A 23773-nucleotide genomic window follows, 5' to 3' on the forward strand; every position below is an offset into this window, starting at 1 on the left:
TGTGCAAGTCTTGTAAAATTTTGTTAAATGTATCTCTCATTTTATTTTTAATGCTGTTCTAATTGGAAAGGCTGAGCTTCCTAAGGGTGGGACTATATATCAATTTATTTATTTCTAGGATTCCTACACAGCAAATACCCTAGATTTATATTTGCTACATAAATCTATCCACAATTCTTCCCACCCCCGTGTCATAAGAAACCAAGACCCAGGTTAAGCTACCTGAACACCTATGTGGAAGTGAGAAGTGAGACCTTTGGGTGGGGCTTTGTGCAGATTATACTGAGAGCTTATTCAGTGTGGCTTCATCTTAATGTCTTTTAAACAATCCTTTCAGTGTATATAGTCAGATCCATTAAGAACATGCCCTTTTGTTGTGTGGAGGAGCTAAGACTATAATTTTCAAATAATTTCTAGTGAGAGTGTTGTACTTGAAACCTAATTTGCATCAATCTTTGAAGATTTATGTTTCAGGAGCTTTGACTATATAATACCTGTCTTTATTCAATAACGACAACTAAATGCTCAAACAACATGTAAGAGTTTGAGCAACCTGCCCCCACCCCGTAGTGCTGGTTGGCTGCAGCTGTAACTGGAGTCAAGGCTTACCTATCCCAGTACGCTTGGGCTGATCTGCTCAAAGGGTTTCGTCCAATAGTTTGTCGGTAGTCTTTTGGACAAAGCCATAAAGCATTGATTTAAGGTTGCTGGAATGGAATCTATTTTATTAATATTAAATAAGCACATATTGAGTGCTTACTGTATGTTGGGAATTGTCCCTCAGCCTCACATGAATATTATTTCTTTTAAAACCTCACATATTTCCTTGTTATTCTCACTTTACAGATAAGGAGACTGAGAATTAGGTCTTCTCTCTTTTGGGGGGAGCTCATTATAAATGATGGGAAGTTGTAAGGAAAAAGATATTGATTCATCCAGAGAAAACATTTTACTGAGAGTCAGCACTGAAGAGGGTGATCATTGTTTGAGTGAGACGAGCCCCGGGTTGTACGGAGTCAGCATCCCTGTCCTGGACATGGCACGTGTAGGGCTGCGGGGTGGGTGAGGCGGCGAGGCCGCGCAGGGAACACGGATGCCGGGCCATTGGGCTGTGCTCAGGCCCGGTGGGGCTTTCTCCTAAGGGCAGTGGACCGTCATTGACAGATTTTAAGTAGGGGAGTGGGGTGCTTTCGTAGATCACTTTTGTCTTGTAGAATGCTTAGAAACATTTAGAAGGCTCCACAGGAGGTGATGTGATAAGTCAGGGTAGGGTGGCTGTGAGGTGTAGCAGTGTTCAATTTTCAAGTGATTTTCAGTCCCAGGTTTGTGGCTCAGTACCTGTGTCACTTTGGATGACACACTCAAGGAAGTGAAACAATTTATCTTATTAATTGAAGCAGTGATATACCGACTTCCCAGGACTTCTGTGGAGATCCAGTGAGATAACGTGTGCACAATGTGCAGTGTGGTCCCCAGTACAGAGTCAGTGCTGAGGGAGTGCCAGTGAGAATCTGGTAGGTGAGGTGTGGGTGGTGGGACTCGTTGACTGAGGAAATTGGGCCCTGAAGGAGGGGTCCAGTCACATCTGTGAGTGATGGGACTGAGCTGGGAGAGGCAGAGAGACCTTGCCCACTGACAAGGGGCCCTGGGCACGACGGCTATGGGAGGAGAACCGTGAAGTCAGCTATTTGCAGGTGGAGTTGGAGGTGCCCTTGAAACATCTAAGTGCAGTGCCACAATCACAGAGAAGGTCTAGGCCCGGGCTGTGCATTTTCCTATAATCTCAATCCCTGAGGATGCCGAGGTATTGATCATTGAACTTGAAGACATACTTACAGGACAAGTGAATAGTGGTATCATCTCTGTCATCAAAGCTCACGTCTCTTTATTCATCACTCACTTTGCTAATTGGGCACTTACAGAGCTCACTTCACCGTCCTCACCTGGGCTCAGGCTCCACAGAAAAGATCTTGTGAGTCTCCCTCTTTTCCAGAAGAAAACACATTTAGCTGGTAGATTTCTCTACCTCGCCAGACTTAGAATTTTAGTTTGTTGATTTAATTCTGTTTTCTGTTGGCCGTCTCCTGGCAGGAGAGACATTTTACCTCATGGTCAGGTTTCAATTAGCTGTTACTGAGAACTGCTGATCTGATCCATAGTGTATGTTTTCTATTAACTTTGTAGAGTACTTATCATTTTTCTGTCTTTGCCCTTTAATTTTGTTTCCTCTTCAATGTTCTATCCTATTTGGGGCCTTATTTTATTTTTTAATTAAAAAATGTCTGTTAGCAGTTAAGAAAACAAAAGCAAAGAAAAAATGCACATGATGGCTAGATTTAGAAAATATCTAGTGTGTTTTCTGTCTCGGCAATGGAGGGTTCTAGAAACTCTTGAAAACCTTCATTACATAAGTTCCTTAAAATGCTGATTAAGAAATAAGACCTTCCTTCCTCATCTTTCAAGCTGCACAGCTAATTGTCAAGAAAGTGAGGGGAAATCTTCAGAAGCCAAGTCAAACCAGAAAGCAGGGATTCTGGGAGATATGCGAGCCTTAGAAGCCCTGGGGGGCCAGTTGGCTCGTGAACTGAGTTTCAGTTGCCTTGACAGGAGGGCTGGAGGTGAGCCCTAGGCCTCTCACACTGGGAGTTGGATGGCTGTTCTTATGTAAGCCCAAGCACATCCTGAGAATCCTGCTTTATAAAAGGGGGAATTAGAAAGAAAAGTAAAAAAGCATTCCTCAAGGCAAGGAAGTAATGAAAGTCAATTTTTTGGAAGAGGGGAAAAATAACATATCCAATGTAAGTATTTAGTTTAAATCTGTTCTGGCATGAGAGTGACAACAAACTCCTGGCAGAAAATCACAGCTCCTCCCGGAAAGAGAAGTTGTGTTTTGAATGAATCAGTGGGCAGCCATTCCGAAAAAGGCCTCCAGAGTCTTCTGGATCAAGATACTGGACCCAAACACCTCCCTTCCATGGTCTCATTTAAATAACCAGAAAGGTTTTAAAGGAAAGAAGCCATAATCATAGTTCTATTTATTGACATTAATATATGCTAGGAATTCAGAGGTGACTATGGAGTTGTCTCCTCTTTTATGGACCTTACTTTCTATTTGACATAGTCGGGGAACTTGGTGGAGGGTGGTGTTAGTCTGTTGCAATTAGCCAGGAGAGGAGATTAAGAAAACAGTGAAGGGTGGGTGACATTTTTAGCTGAGGACAGTCCTGTTCAGTTGGTTTGTAATTGCAGACTCGTTGAGTTGTCACTGGAGGGAATTGATTTTATGGAATTTGGACTTAACTCAGGCCTCTTCAGAATGGACAAGTGAACCTGGAGAAAGACAGTCAAATCTGTGCAGACATTCAAGTCCACGTGAACGTGCTGTATCCCTGAGCCAAAGATAGGACAAGTAGGCAGCACTTCTTGAGGACAAAAGAGTGGTTTTTAAGGTTCTCCAAGAATGAATCCCAGGGAACCGGGATGGCCAGTTGTCAAACTGTGACTTTGCTCTTTGGACGTTGTACCCACCGAGGTTTTTGGCCATTTATAGGTTTCCATTTCTCTTTAATGCATGACAGGTGATGAGGACGTGGGCATACACTTTTGACACCTTGTTGAAGTGACTGGGTACCTGCCTAGAAGCGCGGGCACAGCTACGGCTGCGCCTTACATCTTGCCGCCCATCCCGCTCCCTGGCTCCGTGATCACGGCAGAGTGGTTCCTTGATGACCTGTCCGTCTCCTCTGTGACATCGTAACCCAACAAAATAACGGAGCGTATTAGCTTGGCTTTGTTCTTTTCATCCTTCCCTTCGAATGATGATGACTGATAATGGACCCAGTTACGTTTGCAGATGATTTACACGTAGGGCTTTCAGTACAAACCTTGTAATCCCCACTGTGTGATCTAGAGAAGAAAGTTACATTCTTTCCAAATTGTTTTGATGCACTTATGTGGGAAAATGATGTATGTTTGAATATGTATTTCCTCTCTGAATCATCATGGCTCTAGATGAATATTTGTAGACATGGAATGAGTTTTCTGTATTTGAACTGTATGGTCCCCTAAATTCTCCCCAGCTTTTTAAGTCATCACTGTAGTGCTACCTCCAGAGTTTCCCAAAGCATCCACCACTGCCTGTTCTTCGGACACTGTGAGTTTCCAAGTTGGAGAAGGCTGCTGGTTGTTGAGGCATTCTCTGGCACATCTCTGGCTGGCTGATGTGAGCTTAGCACACAAGACTTGGCAGACAGTATCTAACCATGGTCACGTCCATTTCTGGAACACTCATGGAGGGTTTTACACCTATGCTAGTGGCATACGTTATTTCATTTAGTTTTCCCAACAATCATAATTAGATTTTATCACCTGTATTAATAAGGAAATTGTCAAAGCGAGTGATGTGCAGACTTTGGACTGGAACACGGGTCTTTCTGATCCCTGTCTCTGTTCCCTCCCCAGCCTATCCTTCCAAATGGCCAGGAGACTCTTCCTCAGTCTTGAGTTTCCCGCTGATTTTACCACTCTCTTTGTTTCTGGAGAGGAAAACAAGTCTAAACTTACTTTCCAGTTGGAAATGGAATGGAGAGTTAACGTTGGAAGCCGGGAGAGTCTGTCCTGTGATGAAGCGGTCTCCGAGCCACTTCCACTGGGACGTCACATCACTGTCTGGGCCCCTTGCACAGCCTGTGCACAGGTGATAAGCCAGATGTGCCGAGCAGTCCTCCCGGACAGGGCAGTGCGTTGGAAATGTGTTTGGGGATTTGGTTTCATTATATAGGTTCCTGAGGGCCTTGGCCTGGCACTTCGAGTGGGACCACTCCCTGTCCCATAGACTCGTGCTCTGGGCCCGTGCAGAACTAACGTGGCCTCAGCCTGAGACTCAGGGCCCGTTTTGATGAGGAGCATTTTAGTCCAGGGTCTGCCGGAGGCTCTGACACTTCTGGGCTGTGGGAATTTGTCCAGGATGATAATAATTCCTCCCCGAGTTTCAGATTTCCTTGCCTGTGAGCCGGGGTAGTAATAGTTTCTGAAATGATTGTAATGATTCAGTAATGGGCACAGCGTGTGCTGGCAGGTAGCTGGTGTTTAAGGAGCAGAAGTCGCAGACACTCTGTCAGCCTCTCACTGTGTGCTCTGTGCTTTGAGAGGTTGTGTGTTTGGTGAAAGTCCCGCCCAAACCCTAGGGTCTAGATGAACTGTTGTTCCTTTACTTTCCCTTCCTTTTCCTCTTTCCCTTCTCTGTGTCCCATGTTTAGGTAGCAGATTCCTCTGTTTCAGGGAATACGGACCTTTCTAATAAAAGGAGAGGCGGAACTCGGAAAGGTGGGGCCCAGAGGGTGTCTGGAGCGTCTGCAAAGCGCTGCTTCCCTGCATTTCTGCATCCTGTCTCATCAGTGCATGAAGTCAGCCTTCCTCTTCCTTCCTGTGTCATTGGGTCTCTGTTTTAAGGGAAAGTATTTTACGGGTCTTTTTTCAATTACATGTTTCATTCAGATGCGTGTTGCTTTTCTCCCTGTGCTTCAGCATTCCTAGGAGAGAATTCAGCAGTGCAGCATCCTCTCCGTGCTCTATGATTTGATCGGCTTCCACCGAAAGTCCGCCTTCTTCAAGCGGGTGGCCCCCGTGCAGCTCGCGGCCCCCTGCATCCCAGAGCCTGGCGGGAAGACCTGCTACCGGCTCCTTCTGCAGACGCTTCCTGGCTACAGTCTGTCACTGTTTTCTCAGGACTTCAGCAAAGGTTTTGGAACTAAAACATTGCTTCAGTCCCATTAACCATGCCTGGTTTGGGCCCTGCTGTCCTGTCTCATCAGGGTGAATCCTGATTCGTTTAGAACAGGGCTCAGCAGACTTTTTCTGTCAAGGGCTTGGGAGTAAGTATTTCAGGGTCTGTAAACCTCCTGATCTCTGGTGCAGCTGCTCAGCTCTGCTGTTCAGACGCCAGAGCAGCCGGACATTCCACACACCCACAGAGCGTTATTAACAGCGGTGGCTGGGGCTGGATTCGGTGTATGAACTGCACTTTGTCCCCACAGCCTCCTCACTATTGACGCCTGCACCAGAGCGTGCATTTGTGACAGTGGGTGAACCTGCACTGACACCTCATCATCACCCAGAGCCCAGACTTGACACTAGGATTTACACTTGGTGGTGTGCACTCTGTGGGTTTGGACAGATGTGCAATGACATATATCCACCGTCACAGCATCATACAGAGTAGTCTGTCTTAGTGACCTTAAAATGCTCTGTGCTGCACCTCATTCATTGCTCCTTCCCCTCTAGCCTCTGACAGCCACTGATCCTTTAGTCTCTGTGGTTTTCCCTTTCCCAGAACACCATACAGTGGGAATCAGACAGTTGCGGAACCTTCCCAGATTGTCTTCTTTCACTTAGTAATATGCATTTAAGGTTCCTCCATATCTTTCCATGCCTTGATAACTCATTTCATTTTAACAACAAATAATAGTCCATTTTCTGGCTGGACCACAATTTATCCATTCACCTACTGAAGAACAGCTTAGTTGCTTCTTAGTTCTGGTGATTGTGAATAAAGGTGCTATTAACATCTGTATGCAGTTTTGTGTGTGGACATAAGTTTCCATTTCGTCGAATAAACACCAAGGAGCACAGTTGCCGGATCATATGTTAGGAGTACGTTTAGTTTTGTAAAAAATTGCCAGACCGTCTTCCAAAGTATCTGGGCCATTTTACATTCCCACCAACAATGCATGAGTATTCCTGATGCTCCACATCCTCACCAGCATTCGGTGCTGTCAGTGTTCTGCGTTTTGGCAGTTCTGACAGGTGTGCAGTGGTACCTCGCTGTTTCAGTCTGCATCCCCTTGATGACAGATGCTGTGGAGCATCTTTCCATAGACTTCTTTGGCATCTAGATTTCTTCTTTGATGAGGTGTGTGTTCAGGCATTTTGCTCATTTTTTAATCAGGTTGTTCATCCTTCTTGTTGAGTTTAAAGAGATTTTGGTATATTCTGGATATCAGCCCCTTATCAATGTGTCCCTGCCCTTCACCTGCAGCACCGGAGTTGTCCTTTGGGTCTCAGTGGAGTGTCAGCTCTTCAAAGAGGTTCCCTGTCTTCCCTCAGCCTAAATACTGTCCTTGTATTTTTCACTTTCATTGACTCATTTTGTTCTTTTTAAATAGCATTTCCCATAATTTGTAAGTAGATTAACAAAAAAAGGGCAATGATTGAACACCACCTCCCCCACCAGGAAGTGTGCCCTGTGAGAGCAGAGGCCCTGTCCCCACTCACCGTTTCTCATGACAGCACATGGCACATGTCCATGTAAAAGTGTGTAACGTGGGGCCAAACCTGATGAGCAGCTATGATGACACGTGTTGGCTACCATTTATTGAGTAGACTTTGTTTCTAATGTAAATTATTAAATCACATGAATGAAACTTGTTTGTTTTGAAAAATAAAACAACAAAGCACACCTCCATTTGATTGGTACTTTCTACTTAGCCTTCTGACACAGGAGGGGATGTTCACAATCATTTTCTGGAGGAGGTTGGGGAGGTAAAGTAAGAGAGTGAGATCAAATAAAGTAAAAATGATAACTATCAGTTGGCATTATTTTCACTAAGACATAAAAGTTACTTTAAACCCTATCTCAGCTGTTGTTCTGTTGTTTTAAACATTTCTCATAGAATTAAATGGAAGCCCACTAAACCCTGAAAGGGAAATTGTGTGCTCAGGTCCTGAAAAGTGTTTATGTCTATTTCTTGAAATGCACATTTTCCCTGCTGGTTACGGAATTTCGAGGCGGGAACACAGCCGTGCGCTGTGTGTCTGCCGGCTTTACGGGCTGCTCACTTTCATTTTCATTTTCTTGTGTTGCAGTTTATGAAGGTTTTCCATGAGGTATATTGCTCAGCCTTTTCCTGAATGAAGGATTGAATTTTCCACAGGAAATCTTATGAAAGAGAGTGACAAGGCACATGGGTTTCCCAAAAAAGAATACTTGATGTAATAAACTCTCACTATGGTGAACTTTTTTAATACAAGCCAGTTGAAAATTTTATCACTAGGTCATAGGCCACAAATCTGTCTTAAGAATAAAAAGATTCAAATTTTATAGAAGAAGCAGTTTGAATCAAGTAGAAATTATGATTTGTACACTAGTTGGTGTTAGAACTTATACTCAGTCTTATCATAATTGCCTGTGGTAGGAACTGGATCATTATTTATTTATTAAAAAAAAAATCCACTAGGTGCTATTTGCCCCATTCTTGATGCAGCAGTGCTGAGGTTAGTTAAGTTGGGCCATTTAGGATTGTTAGCTAGGTTTACCAGACATTGATTTCAGCCTCTTTATCTTTTTTACAATCTCTTCTTTTTTATCGGCCTTTGGTCTTTTGACAACGTGGAAATACTCCACGGATCTGCCTTTCCCTTTTTTCCTGTCTTTGTGGGAAAAGATTTCTGAAAGACAAACTACTAGGATATTAAGGATTTTGTGTGGGGTAAGTTTATTCAGTTCTAAGGTTTTCAATTAATACGTATTAATACTTGCTATTCAGCTAATGACAGTAAAATTATAAACTAACTTAAGTATATATCAGTAAGTATAGTACAATCAGCCCATCACCCAGATTAAGGAATTCACAAACTTTTCCATATTTCCTTTATTCAGACCTTTGTTCTTTTATTTGTCCTTTGTTGAAGTTTTTGACAGCAAATCCAAGAAGACATGTCATTTTACCCTATGTACTCAAGTAGACATGTCTGAGAAATGAGGGCCTTTTCTTTGATCAGGTTTTTCCATTTGACTTATGTGCTCGTTAAGTACCAGCTTTATCAGGCATCTCACTAGGCATTAGGGATCCTTGGGGCAATGAGACAGTCCTGGCTCCCAAGGAAGTTAAGGGCTGATGGAAGAAACCAACACAGGAGCTTGCGTGCCTCACTTAAGGTCCCTGCTGGATGACACCAATTGGACAAAATTTGTGCGCAATACAGTAGGAATCACAGAAGGGACTGATCAGACTAGTAGGACCGGCCGTGAGAGAGGCGGTCATCAGGGCTACAAGAGGAGGAATCATTTGATCAGAATCTGAAATCCTTTCTGCCAACCTTCCTACCAAGCCCCCAGGGCCCATCACACACAACCCTGTGCTGTAACTGTTTTTGATTCCAGTTACCACATCTCTTTCAGGAAGGATTTTAATGTGGAAAATATTTAAAATCAGTAATTGTTGCCAGAAGGGACATAGAACAAGGAACATGGAAACAACACAAATGTCCATCAGCACATGACTGGATAAAGACGAGGTGATACATATGTACAATGGAATACTACTCAGACATAAAAGATGCCATTTGCAGCAACATGGATGGACCTGAAGACTGTCATTCTAAGTGAAGTGTAGTGGAAAGAGAAAGAAAAATGCCATATGACTTCATTTATGGGGAATCTAAAATTAATAGCAATAATAATAAGACCACAAATGAACTAAATATTATTTTGATTTCTTGAATATGTGTAAGTACATCTGACTGTCCTTTGTGATAGGATTACCATATTCTGTTTATTCTTTTGTAGATGTCCTTATTCCTCTGGTAACTGTAATTTTAAAAATCTAAAGCTCTAATCTGTTCTTAGAAAGAATAATTAGTATATATATGTAAACTAAAAAATGCAGTATGCTGTATGCATGTATTTACATGCAATATGTGTATGTGAAGTTGAACTGTAATAATTCTACCCGATAAAACTGAAAAAGGAAAAAAATAAAAAATTTATTTAGCAAAATCACCCCTCTTTAGATATTAAAACGTTCATTTCTGAGATTCTGTGAAAGACGGCATGGAAGTAGGTTTTAAGATTTTCTCCTTGCTCCTCGGTGAGCAGCCTGGGCTGCACAGCTTGGCCGCCACAGGCACCCAGGGCTTACCGGCTTGCTTCTCACTTGTTGGGAGGAAGATTACTGCTTCAGGAATATTTATGCTCTTAGAAGCTGCTGAAAACCCCACAGAGCTTCTGTTTACATGGGGTGTATCTGTCAATATACCCCATTTTAGAAATTAGAACAAAAAATTTAAACTCAAGAACTGACAAGCATACGCTGTCCCAGCACGTGGTCAAAGCAGTGCTGCCACGGTGGCGTGTGTTGGTTCTAGGAAAAATGCACCGAACACTCAAGAATGAGGATGAACCCACAGATCTCATCTCAGCAATGCTATGAAGAGGTGGGACCCAAAGCCCATAAAACAGTGCTGAAGTCCCCAGATGTCTCAGAACACACAGAGCCATGGGATCAAGAATCCAGTACCTCATGGATCATCAGCAGTGGAGACCGTGTCCTGGGTCAGGAGGAGCAGAATTAGGGATAGCAGGCACACATTCCTATTGACAGCAAAGCTTTAAAGGTTTTGAATTGACTGAAAGTTTGGCAAAGTTTTGCATTTAGACTACTACTTTTCCTCTCCTGGAGACGTTAGAAGGAAAACACTGATTAATAGAGGATGATTGTAATGGATTAATTATGATACTGATGACATGGGCTGCGAACACTAACCCTGCACTCAGTGTAGACTAAGCCTTTTATGTACACAATTCATTAGGTCTCCACACCCCTGCAACGTGGCATTAAGCACTCATACAACCATGAAACCAGTGACTATAAAACAGTCACAAGCCTTCCTCTCCAGCGTGAGGTAGCAAAACCAGTAAGGGTTTTCAATGACAAATGCCAAAATCATATATTTTTGGGAAAGAAAGCAAATGAAACACTGAAGAACAATAAACCAAAAGAGCAGATAGAATGGAAAATTTTATTGAAGAAAGCAATGATTGATTCAATTAAAACAGCTAATGTCCCTGGTATAATTGAAACATCAATCCAAATTTTTGGAAAAGTGGGTTGTGAAATTACTGTTTCATTTAATATTGGAATTCCTATTTGGACCAATTTCATATGCACCACTGTTGTGAGGTTAGATATTTAGGTAAATAACAATATTCCTATTTTTTAAGTTAACAGGAAACATAACACAGGACTCCAGATTTAGGGAGAGAATGCAAAAAACTACTATCATACTCCATCCAGTAAGGACAAGTGTCCCTGCATCACCAAAGCAATGAGAATTTGCACAAAGAAAACACAGTTCCAATTGTGACAAATATGAGACCGTGAGCCATGAGTTACGAGAACAAGCCACTGTTTAAATGCCATGGGCAAATTTTTTTTATCATCTTGAAAACATCACTGATGTTCTAGGAAAGAAAAATAATTGTTTTACTAGCAAATCCAACTGACACGGGAGTTTTTCCAAGTGAGAAGGTGATTCCAAAAAGTGCAGTAAAATGAGTAAAGATGATCTGCGCAGTGACGGAGATTGTCTTAGACTAACCAGCACCACGATTCCCGGTTTTACACTAGCTTTCTGCTCATCACCTCTGACACAAGAACTCATCAAATGATTGTTTTTTCTTTAGGGAAAAAAGATAAATAAAATCTAACTACAAGATGTGGTATGTAAAGCAGTAATGAAGTTTTCTAACCTTATAATGCAGCCAGTGTAATGTAGCACTTATTCGGGCACTAGAATTTTTTAATTTATTTCTTTTATACCCTATTTCTATCCTAAAGGAGACACTTAAAGTTTTCTACTTTATTCAACGTATCTTGTGAGGGTTGTGATATACACTGGTATGGCAGTTTTAAGAGATTCAAAATCGCCTCTGTGGTTGTGGTCAGGAAAGACAAGGCTCCCTCACAGCTGCGACGGAGAAGGAATCCCCGGAGTCAGCCTCCGGGCAGCTTCCGAACCGCATTTGCTTTCACTTGGCACAGGACACCATCAGCAAGTGTAACTCTGACAAGGCGATTTCCCCGGGGACCTGGGAGGTGCTCTAACATTCTGAAGCCACTTGTTTCCCAGTTAGGTAAGGCTTGGAAAAATAGTTTATTAGAAGTGACTCCCTTTGTATGTGCCTTTTGTCCTGAGTGGTCACTAATTAGCATAGAATATAAAATACCCCATAATATAAGAATTTAGGCACCACATCTTTCCATCTACCTGTCTATTTGTTTATCATATTTATAGTTAAGTTACATTTTCTATGACGTTCACTTCCGGGCACAGAAAAGAAAGGTTACAAAATATTTATTGTCAATAGGGGGGACTGGGTCTAAGGGTTAAAAACCACTCCTGCTAACAATAAAAACCATATAATAATTTTAATCTCAGTTGCATCAGACCTTCCAGAATTACTCCTTCAAATTCACTGTTAAAACAGTAACGGAATCTCTGTTCTTCCAAGACTCGGGCCTGATCGCCACCCATCCAGACATCAGTCTGTGGGTCCCTACTTGTCCTTGAGGCCCCCGGACACACCTTATGGGGTGAACTTTCTTCAGTGTCCCTACTGTAGGGGAAACCAGGAAGTCCCAGGCACTATCCAGGAGTCACACCTACCTGCAAAAATCAAAGTCATGTGACTGAAACGGGACAACCCAGGTGGAGTTATAGGACTGAAAGCTCACCAAAAAACAGGTTTGGGGGCCTAACCCAAGCCCTCCAGCTCCTAACATGAAGGACACGGTGTCCCAATTAGCCACGAGACTGGGGGGCTTCATTACTCCATGAATAAAGGATTTGTGCCAGTGCCACCTTTAGACAGGGAACCCCAGAACCCAGACTTGGAAGCATCCTGTCCCCTACCCTCTGAACAAATATTCTCTCAAGTCACGTAGTGAGAGATGGGAGCCCCGGTGAGCTCTGGAATAACATGCAATCTGAAAGACTGCTGGTAACAAACGGTGTGGAGCTCGGGCAGCCCCCAGGGCCACCAAACATTCTTGTACCACTGATGCCCACACTTCCATCCACAACAGTTTCTTCAGGACACTTACGCACGATAACCATCACACAAAAATGGTTGCTTAGACATGTTTTAAGAGAAATAACATTATGAGAATGCAAAATTCATGACAAGTCAGAGTAAAGACCCCAGAATATTTACTGAATGAGATCTCACGTGTGCTCCGCATGAGCTTTAAACCCTTAGGACACAGTCATGGAACAGTAGGCATTTTCTTTCTTTCCTCCAAGTTGGCTTTGCTGGAGAACTCCATAGACACAGGAAGACACTGGATCCCACCTCTACTACTTACACAAAGGGCTCAACATGTAGAGAAGTATCAGCGCTGGTGCGGCCGGCTCCAATGTGCGCACTCCCATGCCCAGCTCCCCGAGAAGCAGAGCTCCCCCCACAGGAGCAGAGACCCCCAGGAGCAGAGCTCCCCCAACGGGCACTGCAGTGCCTGCGAGAATCAGGTATCTGATGAGTGAGCCTGGGGCGGGCAAGACAGGAAGCAAGCACTGCTCCCTCACGCTCTGCAGGTGATCTCTGTGTCATCTTTAATAAATACAGTCAGCATTAAAGATGTTTGACCAGAGGGTAAAAGGTAAGGCCTCCCCAAATCTCGCATTCCTTTAGTGGGAGTCCTGTTAGAACACATGGTGACAAGAGACGCTGGCTTTACATGCGCACGTTGCCCACAGGGCTGCAGTGGAGGCCACGGTGCTGCCTCTGCCCCACCTCCTGCCTTCGTCCCGCAGACTTCACAGGGGCCGCTGACTCGTTTCTCTGACTTTCTCTCCTTGGTTGTGCAGCTCTTCCAGCTTTTAAGAGCTCATAAGAACCTCACCAGAAAATCTTTAACAATGAATGCAAATCAAATGAAATCAACAACAGAAACACACTGCCTTCATCATTACTTTACATTTTAGGATGAAATTCTTGAAGACGACTCCCTGACCTGAAGGGATGGATGGAGGAGGAAAGAAAAGAAGACAAGCATCTTTGGCCCATAAAAAATGAGAGGTAACCAGATGGTGGCTAGTTTTCATTGCACCTCTCTGCCAGCCTCAATTTCACATGCCCCTCCCAACTCAACTCATCGGAACCCCACTGAAGGAGACGGCTTTGCAAATTTATAGGTAGCCAAAGAAATCGCTCGAGAAATAGTCTCCCAAACCCAGCAAGAACACTGAAAGCTGACAAGTGCCAGAATCAGAATACTAAAACACACAGATTCAAACTCCGACACCCTCCCTGGTGGGTGTACTTACAGTGGGGGTGTGGCCGTGCAATTTGTCAGCATCCAACATATAAAAATGAAAGGGACACCAGTTTTCAACATCACAGTCCCTCTGAAACAACTGGTAGTCAATTAGCGTTTGTCGGCAGCAAAAATCGATTTTCTCCCCTGCACGTGGAGGTGAACACACAGAAGAGACTGATGATCCCCGCTGCGAGTGTAGCTAAGTGTGTCTAAGCAAACTGGCTCCATCAGCCTTCTGATGAACAGGGGAGTGTGTGAGCCGCGGGGCTCTGCAGACTGATGGTCAGGCAAAGAGGGCGCTTCCTTACTTTGGGGAGAAAAACGCGGAAGCAGCACTCGCTGGAAATAAATTCTAATTAAAATTTCAGTTGCGCTTCCTGCAGCGTAACCCACGCCAATAGATGAGGCTCCCTCGGTGCTGTCCAGTCATGTGAGCCAGGCTCATTACTGTACCTGTGTGTTTGGTTTAGCAAGTGAACCATGTCTGTTTTCTGGAAATTACATGAGGGTGGAAAACCTTCCAAACATGTTCATTTATTTGCTGTGGAATTTGTTTAATCCTCTTGAGAGCATTTACAATGACAACCTTCTTAAATAATCATCTTTGCCCGAGATACCTTCCCAGGCACATGCGCCGAAACCTAGGACAACCCAGAAGCAAAATCAAAACCGTTAATAAATAATATGTCATAGCACTAACCACCAAAATTATATATATTAAAAAAAAAAAAAGCCAGGGCTTTATGCTGTCCAGGGTTTGAAACATTTATTTAACGTGTCAATTGTTACAAGAATAAACTTTTCTAAATGTAAAACCTCCTCAGAAATCTTAAACTACTATTCAAGAAAAATATCACAGATAATTTCTGAAAAGTATTTAAAGGAAAATCATTTTTAACTGAATCATATTCTAGGCACACAGAATAAATTCTCTTTAGAGAACTCCTACTTTTTTTTTTAATAAATGACCTATAAAAATACACCCAGCATTAATCAGTAAATCTTCATTCGTTATTTTTAAAATTTTTAGGGCATGCTATTTTTTTTAAATCAAATGAGGAGATATTTGCAAGCCAATGGACAATGGAAATACCTAAGAAGACATTATAAAGCAGCAAGAGCAACTAGCACTTTGACAAGCATTCTGCCTGAGAGTCACTCGTACCATCTCATTTTGACTTAGCCACTTGGAGGTGAGCTCCATCAGCCCATTTAACACATGAAGAAACTGAGGCTTTGGGTGGTCATGTTTCCAGTACTTAGGGGAGCCAGTATCCAAACCCGGATCACTGTCTATAGAGCCTGTGCCTTTACCAGATCACACTTACATTTCTCACACTTGAAATGCACTCAGTCCCCGAGGTAACACACCTTCCTTGCGTTTCTAAGAGTTTTAGGAAGTACTGAAATACAAAGACTTATCAGGCATTTGTGTGGGCTAATTTTTTATTTTCTGATTTTCCTGAATCAGTTCAGGCTGAATTCATACTACTTATGAGGAGAAGTCCTGAGGCAGAGGAGAGAGGGGAAGATAATCCAGACATAAACAATTTCAAAAGATCCACTTCATCAAGGAAGCAAAGTATTAAATAAACCACTTCAACAACACGCTTGTCAATAAACCTTGGTGTCTCTGTATCAGCCTGAAGGAGGGTAAGCCATCCAGCCCATCTGCCTTCCAGCCACATACCCTGGACGATCTTGGTTCCCTCACCTGTGACACTTGTGTTCTCCAGGGAATCTTTGTAGAGATTAAACGATAAAACTATATGCATAGGAGATACTTATTTGTTAGGCAGTAGGCACTAAACATATAATAAAATTACTTTATTTCATGAAAATGGGAGATAGGTCTCCCAATTAAACATTCCTGACAGAATCCCAACAAGCACTTTAATTTATCTGCCAGAAATTGTAAAATAACATTTCTTTTTAAAGGCTGTAGCCATTCTCCCTACTTTTTACCAATCCTGGCTGTTATCCTGAAAATCTATTCCCAGAACTTGGCATCCATCTCCCATATTTAAATCATTTAAGTTTGAAATTTTGATGAAGCTTGGGCACATAAAGATTCACACCATAATTCACAGAATAAACAAAGACCACAGGAACAGGGCCACTTCCAGAACCCATGTGCTCAGGACAGGCTCCAAACTTCATAATATCAGATGCATGCTGTTTGAAGAGAAAGAAAATTGAATGTGATCAAGGAGGCTGACATAGAGCACTGGCTGGCTCAAGAGATGACTCCTTCAACCCCTCGTCTGACTTAAGTCATCTAACAGTTATCAGGTGATCTCTAACTAAAAGTAAAACAGGGGTAGGGTTGAAAAGTGAATTTTTTCCTACAATATATACATATTGTCAAATAAAAATTGGCACTTGCCATCTGCCTCTGATTTGATTAAGTCATGAGCCACTGCAGCTGCTGACCTTCAACACCCTCTGAAAATAATTCTGTGTGGAGATCAGGAATGGGTCGCTCTGTGCTCTGGGAAAATGGGCAGAAAAGCCTTCAGATAGTTAGACATTTTCAGGAAACATTAAGAGCCCAAATTCTTGCATTTCCTCCTATCTAGAAAAGCACTAAAATCATTAACAGAGACACCTGTTCCTCGACAAGCAGCAGCCTCGGACTTAACGTATACTTGACGGCACGTCCCCCTTCAATGAAATCTCATATTATGCTGAGCTCCCCCTCATCTTCAGAGCAGTTCCTCCGAGCTCTCTGAGATGTTGTCACCTGGGTTCTGGTCCTCATTTTGCCCCAGATAAAACTTAACCCAGAACTCTCACGCTGTGTTGTTTATTGACAGTACCACAAAAATTAAGCTTACATACTTGAACTCATAGTAAACATTCAGTATCAAACATTTCTTGACTTAAATTACTTTTTAAAAGTAAATAATTATTCCATTTCTTTAATATAGCATCTTTAAATATAAATTAACACATATTTGTGAATCTTCGAAAAATATATTCTGGAAAAATTTTTAGCTAATTAATAAAAAAGCTATTGTGTGGAGTTTTAGAAATTCAGAAGTGGAAAAGAATAGTATTGTAACTCAAGTTCTTGTTTTATTTGCAGAGATCCTGAGGCCTCAAAAGACATATAAAGTTTCCTGATTTTATACACGGTCCTTTAACAGAAAGCCTAGAACTAAGACCCTGGTCTTTGAGAAACCAAGACTTGCTCGGCTGGTGCAGGGCTGAACTTTATGAAAATGGGTCATGAGAAAGAACCAGAATGCTGGGGCCTGGGCGAGGCAGCGGAAGAAAGGAGGGTCTCACCTGGTCGTGGGTGAGAAATAGGCTCCCGCAGTGCTGGTGTGATGGGCATCCCTCAAGTGCCTGAAAACTAATATTTAGCAAACCTGCCACCGAAATGCACACATGCTGTTTAACTAGAAGGCTGACCAGGAGGCTTTCTCAGTGACACAAGAAGCTATTTTCATGTTAACTCTACAACTACAGGAAGAGAAAGAATAGAAAGCTGATATTAATTATTAATAATTTACACCAAGAACCAAGGAATTTCCAGGAGAAATATAAAGACTTGTTGGAAGTTTCATTATGTGAACTTACTGCCAATTCAGTTGTCTTAAAAATTGTTCTATAAAATATATTGTCCTTTGCTGTTCCAAATCACATTTGAAAGAATAATGTTTCTTAAGGGTGTTTCTGGAATTTTCTTCTATTTCCTAACACCAAATCTCAGAGCTTTAAAGAAATGGAGGGTTGGAATTTCGTCCACTCTTTTCTAGGCAAATTATTGTTCCTGCAAAGAACAAGGGGGGAATCACACAGAAAAGCATTTGAGCATCAGGCTGCTTACATTTCCTCCGGGAGTCTTGGAAAATAACGTGGAAATGAACAGCAGGACAGAAACCTGGCGAGAGGGTCACTGGCTAGAAGGTGAGAACAAATGTGTTTTCCAACGTGCTCTGGTCGCCACTAGTTTAAATGAACCGAGCAATTGGTCCAGCATACACGCACCTCTATGTGAAAATCTCAACCGTTACCAACTGCTCAGTGCAGCCCGAAGCAATGGACGGACTGCAGAGGCCCCCGGCGGCTCATCGTGGTGTCTTACACCATGTGCAGGATGATCGGTTCCTTCCCGCCCACTCCCTCCCCTCCCCTCAAGGGAGATGGCTGGTCCTGAATTGAGCTTACCTCATAGAAAGCTGTCTCTCAGCCCTCTGTCTAAAGCAAAATAAAAGCAGGAAAGCTACAAGGGACTTTACAGAACCATCCCAAAAGGGAACTGAAGCACATTTCTTCCCTCCTTTCTGCTCCTGGAATGTGGACCTGATGGTTGACCCTTAGGCAGCCAATTTGGGCCATCATGTTGATGGGCTGAAGATAACAGGCATCTTGTTCTCTGACCCAGTGGCCATCATGCAAACCAGCCCTGGGCTACCGATTGCTTGACTTCTTTATATAAGAGGGAAATACAATTTTAGCATGTTTAAGCCACTGCTGTTATCTGGGGAACTAGGTGTTGTACATTGACATGGTAAGACCTAATAATAAAGTTCAATATTCACCAAAAACTATTTACCAAATAGCTAATAAATGATAAAGAGATCTTGATATTTGTTTTAATGGTATGAAATGTAAATCAAGTTTCAGCATATGCCAATAAAACAAGACACTGTGGAGATGAAGCAAAACAGAGTTTGTAGAACAGAGACCAAAAGCATCCTCCTCTCTAAGGCACAGGAGTACAGCCGTGACTATACATGCCAAGGCTGTGGTCACATGGGCTCCCTGTTTTCCATGTCTTGGGTTGTGTTCTGTTTCCAGCCTTGGGAAAAATGGATAAGGCTGCTGGTCAAATCATTTCAGGAGCAGTTTCCATCATGTAGAACCCATGTATCTTCCTTTCCTCTGCCTCCTGGAATGTTCTGACACAATTAATCAGTCCAGCCTTCTAAATTGAGCAAATGGGGCTCAATCAATCTGCTTTTAGACAGAGCTAAAAATAGACATTAAAAAGCATAACTAGGAAATCTTACCTTCCAGAGGTCATTGCACAAATGAAATAGGAGAATATCTGTGAATCACTCTGTAAACACTAAGTACAATACAAACAATATTAGTACTGATTCTATGTTACATTCATCAGTAAAGGAATACAGAACCCTTTCTTACCAGAAGGAAAAGTGCTTTGAAGTTTTCTGTCACTTTAATTCTTCAAAAGTTTCTATAAAATTGATGTCCTTAAAAAAATCAGTATTTGGAACTAATTTTAATTACTTCATCTCCCCCGGTTTAACACATATCAAGAATGTTACCATTTCTAGATATATTATTTAGGAAAGCCTTTGGTATTCATGAGGCACAGAACACGGCAAATTGTCAGTATCACTCAGGATAGGAAAAGCATTTTTGATACCCGAACTTGAAGACATGAAGAAGATGCCTGACATGTCCCACTGACCTTTCAAGCTATTCTTTTTCAAACACTTGCTTCTTCTTGGTCCAGAACAGACACGCATTTGTTGATGTGAGACTCTTTAAGTGAAAAGGTCAACCCATCATTACCACTTTAGAGACTGAAATCTTACCCTCCACATACATGTGGACATAGCATCCTTACTGATTCCTAACATGAAAAATGACCATCGATGACATCTCAGGATGCTCCAATGCAGTGGTTCTCTGCTGCAGTGAGGAAGAAAGAGCCGTATGCTTCAAGACTCACTTCCTGTCTGTAGCTCACTTGGCAAGACGCTACAACTTGTCTAAGCTAAAGCTTAAAATTGGAGAATACAGACAACATCTATGGCAAAGGGCAATCGGAGGCTAATTCCTTGGCCCCAATTCATCGCTTCTCAAGAGCCTTGGGCAATACCTTGAGAAAGGCAGCAACATGGTACCCAATTCATCAAAACCTGCACCTCCTACTAGTTGACAGTAAAGCAAGTGTCATCTGGCTCAACAGATCTCCCTGTGTCTCTACAGTATACGGCTACATTTTCTTTATTTTCTCAGTTGGGGGACATTCCATTTCTGAAAATCCCCCTCCCTGCAGTAGAAGTTCTTAGTTTCCCAATCACAATGCAGGCTTGAAGGGGGGATAAAAGATCTGACAAAACATAGATCACTATTTATTCCTTGATATATTTTTGGCACATGGACTAAAAATATTTGGGTCAGTTGGGCACCAAGAACATATCTAATTTACACAATTGTCAACTGTCATTTTATTACCAGCTCCTGAAACAGTCACGTGGTCACTAGTTTTTTTTTTTTCCTTTTCTTACCTTGACCCATGGATTTGATGATTTCTAAACAGACACAATAGATTTTTGAAAAGAAATCTGTTTCACCTTTTGCTTTTAAACCTAATTTGTGTACCTGACCCTGACTTCACTCTAACATTCACAAAAAGCTATCCAAAGACACCCCCTTTTGACATCATCTCTAGATGTCTTGAATATACTGCTAAGCTGATTCTTCCAGATCTTTAAAATATATATGCACATTATGCTGTGGTCCTCTTCAATTTGTGGTGATTTCAGTAATCATTACCTCTTTGGATACTTTATTACACATTTAGCATTTCTTTATCCAATTCAGTTACATTTGTATATAAGATTTCAAAAGAACTGGTTTCTCAAAATGATGATATTTAACATCTATGGCCTTTTCTTAATCAAGTAATTCTATAAGGCTGTCAAGGGCAGCAGTGAACTATGTGTGTGGTGATTGCTGCTTCAGAGTCTCCGGTGCCGCCACAAGATCTTGCAGGTGTTTTTCGCATCCTTGTGAATGTCAACACATCAATCTATTAGGAGCTGAAATTAAACTACCTGGATGCTAATTTTTCTTTTTAAAAACAATAAACTCAATTCCCCTTACTAATTCTTTATTGTTTCTTATACTGAGTCTCAACACTTTTCCTAATATATATCTTTGGTGGGGAGGGGGGCACAGCCCTGAATGCCTGCAGACAGCACCAACTCTATATGATTAACCAGAGGTGGCCGTGGATGTTGTGTGACTTCAGCCACTGAGCACGAGTACCTGCTTTCCCTCCAACTGTTCTGCCTCCATTGCTGACAGCCCTGAAGTTCACTGCCTCTTGTAAAATTATACAACATTACAGTTCATATATTTTTAAAAGGTATCAATTTGTGAAAGTCATCTGTGTAAAACGGGGGGTACTTGTCTTTGCTCATTTCAGGCTAAACTAACTTCAGAAGGCCACACTCACACACACACACACACACTCAGTTCTGAGTGCCCCCAAAGAAAAGTATAAAAGGCTTCGGGACAGTGGTGACACTCAAACCTTTGGAATTTTGAGCTCTATGAAAGTATCACTTATTCAGAAATTAAGCATTATAATTCTAGGTCAAGAGAATCAGTATCCCCCACAAGTTACTTACCAGAATTTTTTTAAAGAAACTATCTTCCCTAAAATCCAATGATAAATCAAATATCCATGGAAAGAATATAGATCAGTAATATCAAGCCACAATTTCTACACTAATGCTGATTAGCCATCAGCCCAAACCAAAGGACATAGAAATAAGACAACTGGAGATAAAGAGATGGAAGGGAGGTATTAAAAAGCAAGAATATAAAAGAAGAAATGGCCCTATGGAAACCTGCTCATTTTTTTGAAATAATTACTTGGTTAAAGGAACTCACTGTTGAGGATTTGAAATGCAACAAGGGGAAATCTAGCAGGGAAAAGAAGCAGAAGCAGGTCTCAGTTTTCTCCGAGGATGATCCTAAATGAAAAATAAATCCTTGGCTTCCACAATACACAACCTGCATTGATGTCTAAGCAGAAGAGTGAGGAGGAGAGGAAACCGAAAGTGTGTGGAAGCCATCCTTCACCAACACTGCTGGAAGCACAGAACTGTGGTGTTGGGGCACTGCCCGACCGATATATATAACAGCAGGAATAAGCTCTAACTAGGTTTCTGAGCGAAAAATGCTTTTAGCTTTAAATCTACTCAAGTAAACATGCAGAGAAATCATGGTAAGTGCTTGAGATGAAGCCTTGCTGTTTAGGTAAGATAAAGGAATGCTTCTGCACTTGTTCCATTTTGGAAACATATGTGAGTAGAAGCCAACCTTCACCAAGGTTTTTGAGAACCCATAGTTTCTGGCCTCAGGGAATTAAGGTACTTACTTGTATAAGGTGAGGCACAATCTCCAGGAGGCTTTTCCGTTCCAAAGAGCTTTCACTTGAAACCGGCTTTCAGAATCATGCTGAGAAATAAGAGTTAGTGTTTCTATATGTCACTCCATCTTTTATGCTGTATGAAAGAACTCCACACCACATGCTCAATTTTTAGATATGTATGAGTTTGGAAGCCATCCTTCAACTAGCTAATTGGGAACCCACAGTTTTTGGGATAGGGAAACTACGCTACATACATATCTATTGGGATGCACTAGTACCAAAAAGGTTTTACACTGCAAACCGCGTTTACTTGCAACCGGCTCTGAAAAACATACTGAGAAATCAGTGTAAGTGTTTCAGTATGTCACTTAACCTTCAATGCTGGATGAAAGAACGCCTCTCCACATGATAACTTCTGACATTTGAATGTGTGTTGGAGCTGTCCTTCACCTAACTTGTTGGACAACCAGAGTTTCTGGTCTAGGGGAACTACGCTACTTACATATCTAACCGGAGGCACTCGCTCCAACGAGGTTTTCCTAAGCAAACCACTTTTACTTTGAAACCAGCGTTAGTAAACAGGCTGAGAAATCAGAGAATGTGTTTCTACATGTCACTCTGCCTTTTATGATGGGTGAAAGAACTTCACTCCACATGCTAAATTTTCAAATCTGTATATGTACGGAAGCCGTCTTTCACCTAACCTGTTGGGAACCATAGTTTCAGGACTAGGGGAACTACGCTGCTTTCTTATATTTGGGGACGTCCTAGCACCAACTCGCATTTCCACTGCAAAACGTTTTTACTTGAAACGGATTTCAGAAACATGCTAAGAAATCAGAGTGAGTGTTTCAGTATGTCACTTAACCTTCAATGGTGGAAGAAGGAACGCCTCCCAACATGCTCACTTCTGACATCTAAATGTGAGTTGAAGCCATTCTTCACATTACTTCTTCGAGAACAAGGGTTTCTGGTCTAGGGGAACTACGCTGCTTACATATCTAAGCAGAGGCTCTCGCTCCAAAGCGGTTTTCCACAGCAAACCACTCTTCCTTAGAAACTGGCATTAGGAAACATGCTGAGAATTCAGAATAAGTATTTCTGTATGTCACTTAACCTTCAATGCTGGATGAAAGTACGCCTCTCCACAAGATCACTTCTGACATTTGAATTTGTGTTGGAGACGTCCTTCTCCTAACATGTTGGAAAACCAGAGTTTCTGGAATACGGGAACTACCCAATTTACATATCAAAGCAGAGGAACACGATTCAAAGCAGTTTACCAAAGCAAAGTAATTTTTTTGAAACCAGCGTTTCACAGTAAACATAAAAGTCAGAGTGAGATGTACAAACACGTTCTCTGATTTCTCAGTGTTTCTTAAACCCGGTTTCAAGTAAAAGCGGTTTGCAGTGAAAAGCTGAGTTCGTGCTAGTACATCCCCATATATATGTAAGCAGCGAAGTTTACATTGGACTGAAAGTCTGGGTTTCCAACAAGCTAGGTGAAATGCGGCTTCCACACTCCTAC

General features: G+C 42.1%; 1 long non-coding RNA gene across 14 annotated transcripts in view; it reads left to right on the top strand.

The window, feature by feature from the left end:
* Positions 1 to 7462, top strand: part of LOC141577226 (uncharacterized) — a 110667-nt gene extending 103205 nt beyond the window's left edge. For 13 of the 14 annotated variants that reach the window (XR_012506079.1, XR_012506080.1, XR_012506075.1 and 10 more), the window contains one exon: positions 5527 to 7462. This is a non-coding gene — a long non-coding RNA (uncharacterized LOC141577226). Of the gene's footprint in view, positions 1 to 3578; positions 4697 to 5526 lie in introns of all 14 variants that reach the window. The other variant, XR_012506084.1, reaches the window with a different exon arrangement.
* The last annotated feature ends 16311 nt before the right edge of the window (positions 7463 to 23773 follow it).

Source organism: Camelus bactrianus, chromosome 3, assembly GCF_048773025.1.
Source record: "Camelus bactrianus isolate YW-2024 breed Bactrian camel chromosome 3, ASM4877302v1, whole genome shotgun sequence".
Lineage (NCBI taxonomy): Eukaryota > Metazoa > Chordata > Mammalia > Artiodactyla > Camelidae > Camelus > Camelus bactrianus.